The 8,706-nt window shown below is 46.2% G+C and overlaps 1 pseudogene; it reads left to right on the top strand.

Annotated features, from left to right (window-relative positions):
* The first annotated feature begins 1,860 nt into the window (after nucleotides 1-1,860).
* On the top strand, nucleotides 1,861-5,166 carry LOC141348436 (uncharacterized; annotated as a pseudogene).
* The last annotated feature ends 3,540 nt before the right edge of the window (nucleotides 5,167-8,706 follow it).

Raw genomic sequence — 8,706 nt, 5'->3', positions numbered from 1 at the left:
TAATTTTGACAATTGAACAGACTATTGTGCATGTAATGACTTATACAATGAAATGATGCTGACACATTTTGGAGAGGACAACCATTAGACTGAGAATTAACAATCAGTTTAGATCGACAAGATCTATTCACTTGGAAATTGTGCTAAATGTAGGCTATCTGTACTTAATCATTTGCAAAGATGTACTTAGACATTTGCAATTTGATGAAATGAATGAGAAATTCAATTCTGTTGTGAACAATTGCCAAGTGGTTTGGAGGTTTGTCCATGTTGTTTTGAGAATGTCATTTCTGTTTCAAGAAATGAGCCAAACCAATGGAGAAAAACTGTAATAACCAATAGGATAAAACACAGGTGTGGTGTTTTAGCAGCTAATCTATTGGTGATTAATATGAAATAAACGCTAAAAACTCTGTTTTGTCAGTGTTCCATGGTCTCATATAGCCTACTATCATGAGAAAATAAAGTTTAATAAATGCAATACAATGCATACCGCACCTAAACAGGTGGCCTGGTTGAATTTGGGGGCGGGGCCACAAATCCGTGAGTACAGTTTACAAACCCGTGGGAACGGATTGCTAAAGCGTGCGCATGGATTATGAATTTGTGGGCATGGATTCAAAATCCGAGGGTACGGTTTACAAAATCTGAGCGCACGGATTGGAAATTCATGGGTACGGTTTGTTAATCCGTGGGCACGACTTGTTAAACCGAGGGAACAGTTTAAGAATTCGTGAGTACAGTTTATAAACTGAGGGAACGAATTGCAAAACCGTCCACACGGATTAATTATTTTTCTTCTACAGGTGATGTAAGGGGCTCCGTATTAACGTCTTTCTGTTCACCGTATTTCTGAAAATGAGTGTTTTGCCATCAAATTCAAGTGGTGACTCGCTTAAGAAACATTCTGTTCAGTTTACATAAACTAATGCCGATGAGACAAGGTAATATCCAGCAATGTCAGTAAACTGCATTGTCTACCCTGGCTAAAAACGATAATAGTTTAGCCATAAAAGTGTAAAGTTATGACTGCAATGTTTTGAGTCATTACGGCTAACATTAAATATGTTTTAGTCGTGACTCGTGACCGTGACCCATGAGAGTTCGTTGTTTTCAGCTTAAACATTTTGCATTCTCAATCACACTAACATTAGCGGTTATCTTAAATTACATGTTTTCTCTTTAATGTCAGATAACATGATGATAGAAGTGGATCATGGAAGGGAAGAAGTATAACTGGAAGAATTTTGTTTCTCAGATTTTCTCAACTCAGGTGAGTTAAATGTTTAGTAATCACCCAAACACAAAACGTTTTTACAACTTTCCACAACGTTGTATTTTGGTTGCAATTAGGTAATGTTGTAGTGCAACGTTTTAAACATGTTTTTAAAACGTTTGTTTAAATAAAAAAATAATGTAACCAAAATAAAACGTTTTAGAAACGTTGTAAAAATATCAACCTGGAACGTTTTCTTAAAGTAGTCAAAAAAAGGTAAATATCATGTTTGTCTACTACTAAAATAAAACCAGACTAAACTGCAACTTTCTGGGGACGTTTTATTCAGGTGTTAAAATAACGCAATCTGCACGTTGGAATAAGACGTTTTAGAAACGTTGTAAAAATACCAACATGGTACATTTTCAAAATACCAACATGGTACATTTACAACTTTCAGTTGTTTTTGCTCATTTAATTGATATGATGTTTTATTAACAAGGTTCAGGAGGAGCATGATCAGATAATCAACCTGGCCAGGTGAAGCTCATCAGCCAATCACCATAACAAGCTCAATGGGTACATAAATACAGCCAGCTCACCTCCGTTCCACGACGGTTTTCCAGCATCACTCGTCTGCTACTATGTCTGACATAGGATCATCCTCTTCCGACCGCGAGCTCGTCGCTCCAACCCAGGACACTGGCGTGAAGACCCCTTCGCAGACCTCCGGAGCAAAAGCGCCTCCTTCTCGGCCGAGAGACGCAACTGCGCCCCGGGCCTCAACGCGAGGAGGACGCCGGCCTACAAGATCTTCAGCCCAAACACCGACTCACCGAAGGCTTCGTTCACCTCCACCATCCAGACAAGCGGCACCTCCCTCCGCTTCTTCGTATGCCTCCGTTCCACCGTCCATTCCTCCCATTGAGAAATGGACTGTGGCAGGTTTGAGACAGGCTCTGATTAATTCAGACGTCCGGTTTTCACGACGCATGAGCAAAGCCGAGCTCTACAGTCTCTACGTCTCACTGGAAAACACTAACTCTCCGTTAAAGAAAACAAAAGCACGAAAAAATAATTCATCTCACGTTTCTGGCTCTTCTTCCTCTTCCAGGTCCAGCTCCAGCCCCACGCGGGCGAAGAGGACCAATAGGCCGTCAGCAAGTCAGGGGCGTGCCCCAGACTCCGCCCTTCCAGATCCCGTTCCTCTTCTCTCATTGGCTCAACCAGCCGCTGCATCTCTGCCAGGCACTGCACTACCTGCAACATCTCACACCAACATCCCCTTTCACACTTTCTCTAACTCCTCCGCTTTTCCTTACCCAGCTCAGGCGGCAGACGCTAGCGTGAGGATGCCTCCGCTAGGCGCGCAAGCCCAGCTGGCCTCCCATCTCCCTTCTACCTCCACTCCCCTCTTTTCTCAATGGCCGTCAGCTCCCAGCATAAACGCAGGTTCGTGGCCATCCCAGCCAGCGATGCCAGCTACTTGGCCTCCTTTCCCTTCGGCTTCTTACTCCTTTCCTCAACCCTTTCAGTTCTGCTCTTCACACAAAAAATCAGTTCACCCTAATATCCGCTACTCAGCTCCCCGCCCCTCCGAATGCAGTTGCCTTAGAACCACCCCCCGTGACCCACAACATCAGGACTCAAATTTTAGCAGGTGCAGATATGGATCTTGCTTCTCTACTCTCTCTCCTTCCCGTCGCCGAAGCTAACAGGCAAATAGATTGCGGAAATTTTTCAGTCACTTTAAAAAACTCTGCACCAAACTCATCTCGCGTCCTCTCGTTCGCCGAATTTACAATCGCTTTCGGCCGCTACACGGATGTGATTTGTTCAGTTTTTCCCCATAGACGGCGCGAACTCAACGACTATTTGGCCATAGTTGCAGAACTCGCGCTGTCTTATGGAGGGGGTCACTTCTACACCTACCATAAATTATTTTCAGCAAAATGTGCGGTTCGCGTGGCTCAATGGAACCAGTGCCCCTATTGGGGCGCGCTAGACCCGGACCTCCACAACCGAGTATTTTTAGGATGCAGAAACATCACATGTGCACTATGCAGGTCACTCACTCATCCCACTACTTCATGCCCTCAAGTTAATCCTGCCATCCCCGCCTGCACAGACACGGCCCATCCTAAATCCACCAGTTATGTCCCACGCTCCGCTACAAATGCAGATCAAGGTAGTTCAAGACCTCCCTTTTCGGTCGCTGGACAGGTGTGTCATAACTTTAACGGAGGCAAATGCAGCAGACAACGGTGCAAGTATCTGCATGCATGTAATTATTGCGGCGGAGCTCATGCTCGGTTGGTATGCCCAGTCTACAAGGCTGTCAATAAAAAATCAAAAAACTACTTATCGACTCCTGTCAATGTTTCTCGGCTATCCACAGAATTGTCTCATCACCCTGACACTAACTTCAAAAATTTTCTTCTTTCAGGTCTCGCAGAAGGTTTTAATCCAGGCGTCTCATGCGCTCTCTCCAGGAACATTATTTGCAATAATCTCCAATCTGCACATTCAGAACCAGACGTGGTCACTAACCTGATCAAAAAAGAAATTGATTCCGGTTTTATGATCGGCCCCTTCGACGCCCCCCCTTTCAAAATTTTTCGGATCAGCCCCATCGGAGTAGCCACGAGAAAATTTTCGGGGAAGAAACGCTTGATCTTCGATTTATCAGCTCCTCGTAATTCCCTTTTCTCCAGTATCAACAGCCTCATTCCACTCGAGGAATACTCGCTGCACTACCATGACATAGAGCAAGCGATCACAATGATAAAAAACGTGGGTCGCGGGGCATGGCTGGCCAAAGTAGACATCACCTCTGCTTTTAAGGTGATGCCTATCCACCCAGACTTTTGGCATCAATTCGGTATTCGCTGGCAAGGAAAATTCTATTTCTCCGTATGCCTAACATTCGGTTGCAAGAGCAGCCCCAAAATTTTCGACACATTATCAGAAGCCATTTGCTGGATTCTCTCCAATAATTACTCTATTCACCACGTCATTCACCTGCTCGATGATTTCCTAATCATCTCACCTTCCGACGCTACCCCAGCCTCAGACATCTCAACGGTTCTGAAGGTTTTCGCCGAGCTGGGAATCCCCATAGCTCGAGAGAAAACTTCAGGGCCAACTCGATCCATTGAATTTCTGGGCATCAATTTAGATTCCGTCAAATTTCAAGCCTCCCTGCCAAAAGAAAAAATCGACAGGATAATTCTAATTGCTTCCACTGCACTAGAAAGTCGAAACTGTTCTAAACGCGAGCTACTATCTCTTCTCGGCCACCTCAATTTCGCCATGCGCATCATTCCGCAAGGCCGCCCCTTCATTTCTCATCTTCTCACTCTCGCATCTTCGGTACAGGCTCTGGAAGATCAAATTGCCTTCACTCACGCATGTCGTGATGAACTCAGTTTGTGGATATCCTTCCTCAAGCAATAGAACGGCTTGTCTTTCTTTTACAACGATCTCGTGTCTTCCCCCAACGACATTCAATTGTTTACCGATGCGGCGCCCTCCGTCGGCTTCGGTTTTATCAAGGTCGCTGGTTCGCATCTCCCTGGCCCCCTCAGCTGCTAGATGCCCCTCAGTCTTCCGCACTGTTCGAACTCTATCCGTTAGTAGTCGCCGCTTTTCTGTGGGGGAAGGATTGGTCGGCAAGCAGCATACTAGTTCACTGCGACAACGAAGCAGTAATCCACTGTATAAACAAAAGCCGTTCTCATTCCCCCGCCCTAATGCCACTCCTAAGGCGCCTTATTTGGATTTCAGCGTGCGACCAATTTATCATTTCCGCAAAACACATTCCCGGATCAAAAAATCGAATTGCTGACTCTCTCTCTCGTTTCATGTTTCAGAGATTCAGAGCGCTGGCTTCGGAAGCGGATTCCTCTCCCACCCCGGTTCCTCCATATTCACAACTCATCTTCCCATAAATCATCCGTTAAATCCCCTTCTCATCGCATCGCTCGATTCAATACTCAAAGCAGTCTCACCCAGAACTCTCCAATCATACCTAACTGCTTGGAGATGCTTCAAAGCCTTTCACCTTACATACAACCTATTTTTTCCTGATTTCTCCCTCATCTCAATCACTTCGTTAGTCTCCCATCTCAACATTCACAAGAAACTGCAAGCCAGGTCAATTAAAGGTTATTTAAGCGGAATTCAATTTTTTCACAAATTAATTTACGGCGCCCCCTCCCCTGCAATAAACAATCCTCAAACCTCTCTCTTGATAAAAGGCATTCAGCGGTCACACCCTCCAAGCCCGGATGCCAGACAGCCGATTACCCTGGACATCCTCACAAAATGCATCCGTACACTCCGTACAGGCTTCCACTCACTGCAGACTGCTCGTACACTCGATGCAATTTTCATTTTATCTTTTTTCGGTTTTCTGAGATGCTCAGAATTTACCATCACTTCCAAATTCAATCCCAAACTCCATCCGACCATCTCCGACCTCTCCGTCCTCGACAGCGAAACCATCTCTTTTTTCATCAAACAAAGTAAAACGGATCAGGAAAAAAGAGGTCACCACGTATATATTTTTAACCTCCCGTCACCTATCCAACCGTATCAGACCCTCCTCACGTACCTTCAATTCAGAAGTTCTCAGTGCACCTCTCCCCTCGACCCTCTCTTCATCGATGATCATCACCATCCCGTCACACGTTTCTGGTTCCAAAAACATCTAAGACTCACCCTAGTCCAAGCAGGCATACCCCCAGAAAGATTTTCCAGCCACTCTTTTCGAATCGGGGCAGCTACCACAGCAGCTCAAAAAGGACTATCACACCAACACATTCAAGCCCTCGGCCGATGGACCTCGGACGCCTTCAAGACCTACATAAGGACCAATAATTCTCACCTGAAAACAGCCCACCTCACTCTTATTAATTAAACAGCACTTGAAGCTACCGCAGCAGTTCTCGCTCATTCCACCCCGCCGCCCCCATCTTCCGCTTTCTCAAGAAACAGCGCCCCCGTCATTCTAAACTGCCACTGCAGCGCTCGACAACTCGATACTGCCGCCACAGTGCTTGTCAACTCGATACTGCCGCTGCAGTGCTTGACAACTCGATACTGCCGCCGCAGCGCTTGACAACTCGATACTGCCGCCGCAGCGCTTGACAACTCGATACTGCCGCCGCAGTGCTTGACAAACTCGACATTCCCGCTGCAGCGCCCGACAACTCGATACTGCCGCCGCAGTGCCTGACAACTCGATACTGCCGCAGCAGTGCTTGACAACTCGATACTGCCGCCGCAGTGCTTGACTACTCGATAATTCCGCTGCAGCGCTCGACAACTCGATACCGCCGCCGCTGTGCCCCGCCCCTTCTTGATACTGCCGCTGCAGTGCTTGACAACTCGATACTGCCACCACAGTGCTTGACAACTCGATATTTATGCTGCTGTGCTTGACAACTCGATACTGCCGCTGCAGTGCTGGACAACTTGATACTGCCACAGCAGTACCCTGCCCCTTGTTCGATACTGCCATGCAGTGCTCGACAATCTGGATACATCGTAGGGATGGCGAAAACTAAAAAATTTCTTGACCGACCACCGAGCCTCATTAGCCGGTTGAAACCGGTTAACCGATTAGTTTAAAATATGGTACGCTATTTGAAATAACACCCATTTCGAGCCGCGCCTGCAATTTCGCAACTCTGTCGCATCTCTCTGCCGCTCTGCCTCCTGCACACACACACACACACACACACACACACACACACACACACACACACACACACACACACACACTGCCACTCACGTCACTTTTTTAAAATCCCCTACAGCGCGAAACATGAGTCCCGCAAACGCGGCGCCGAAGAGCTTGTTGTATGTAATCGTAGGACAAATGGCTCCTTAGTTTCAAATGGTTTGGGTACAAGGTGATCGCTTTGAAAATAAAGGCGTTTGTCTAGGTTAGAAGCTCATTTGAAACATTGCCACGGCTCATTTAAGAAAATGACAGCTCCGAAGAGACGCCGCTTTAGTTGAGGTAGTGCTAACCATAATAAAGAAAGATGATGCCTGCTACTATATTTAAGCACTGTATCACACAAGTTGCAACTTACATCTGTCTCATTCTTTTTGGTGAAATGGTCCCACACACTACTTTTCTTTGCACGCTTCATCCTGTCGTCTGCCCTGGCTCTAACCTGGAGTGTTTTAGCCTGTTGCCTTTACTTTTCGCAAACCTTGTGAGTGCGCGAACCCAAACGCTGTGACCTCGCGCCAAATGTTTTTATTGGTTTATTAAGTACAAACAGGCGAGTTATGAAAAATTGAGTGTGAGGGATAATTTGTTCACTTAACACAAAAAGATGAGGAATGAGATGGCTAACTGTAGTAGCGTATAGTCCACTGTCTATAATAGCCTAATTTAGATATCACTTTTTTTTTAACCGACTACCGACAACTTTGACCGGTTAACGTTGATACGGTCAACCACCGGTCAAACGGTCATCGGTTAACATCCCTAATACATCGTCCTTAGCCATGACTCAAGCAGCCAGATCGGGCTCTCCCTTCCGGCGCAGCAGAGCCGCGGCTCCCTTCGGTCGCAGTGAGAGCCCTCCATCTAAGCTCAAACACCTTTGCAGCACCAGGGCTCTCCCTTCCGGTGCAGCAGAGCCGTGGTTCCCTTCGGTTGCAGCGAGAGACCCTCCCTGGCCTTCTTTTACGTTCCTCCTAGCACTCCCCATTTTCATCAGCATGCATTTTTGGGGGGTCATCACAATTCCTTCCGGCTGCTGTCTCATTCCTTTTTGCTTCTTTTGGGGAGTTCTCCGGGTTCGGGCTCCGTCCCGAGCTCGGAGCCCTCCCCTCGGACAGCACACCAAAAAATGCTTACCATTTTGCCTTTTCACATTATATGAGAGTGTGAACTCGTGAAATGATGTTTTATTAACAAGGTTCAGGAGGAGCATGATCAGATAATCAACCTGGCCAGGTGAAGCTCATCAGCCAATCACCATAACAAGCTCAATGGGTACATAAATACAGCCAGCTCACCTCCGTTCCACGACGGTTTTCCAGCATCCCACCCCCACCCCAACACCTCACTCTCCATTTAAGTCATCCCAGTTCGGGATGGGGGGGAGTTCTCCGGGTTCGGGCTCCGTCCTGAGCTCGGAGCCCTCCCCTCGGACAGCACGCCAAAAAATGCTTACCATTTTGCCTTTTCACATTATATGAGAGTGTGAACTCGTGAAATATTCGAATCCAATAATCCACATTAAAGAGCGCCAAAATGGTATTTATTGCTTAAATTCCCTAATGAAATGGACATAATGTGAAATCTGAGACTTTGTTTCATATCAAAAGTAGCACAAAGCTTATTGCGATTTATTGGATGGATGGAAATAAAAATAAAAGAAATTAAATGTGTTATAATTAAAATATGAAAATTAAAATGACGGTATAAATAGATTATAATGGAATTTTAACGACCCTGTCCG

Source organism: Garra rufa, chromosome 13 (genome assembly GCF_049309525.1).
Source record: "Garra rufa chromosome 13, GarRuf1.0, whole genome shotgun sequence".
NCBI lineage: Eukaryota > Metazoa > Chordata > Actinopteri > Cypriniformes > Cyprinidae > Garra > Garra rufa.
The sequence above is the reverse complement of the archived record's forward strand: the minus strand, read 5'-3'. Positions and strand labels throughout refer to the sequence as shown.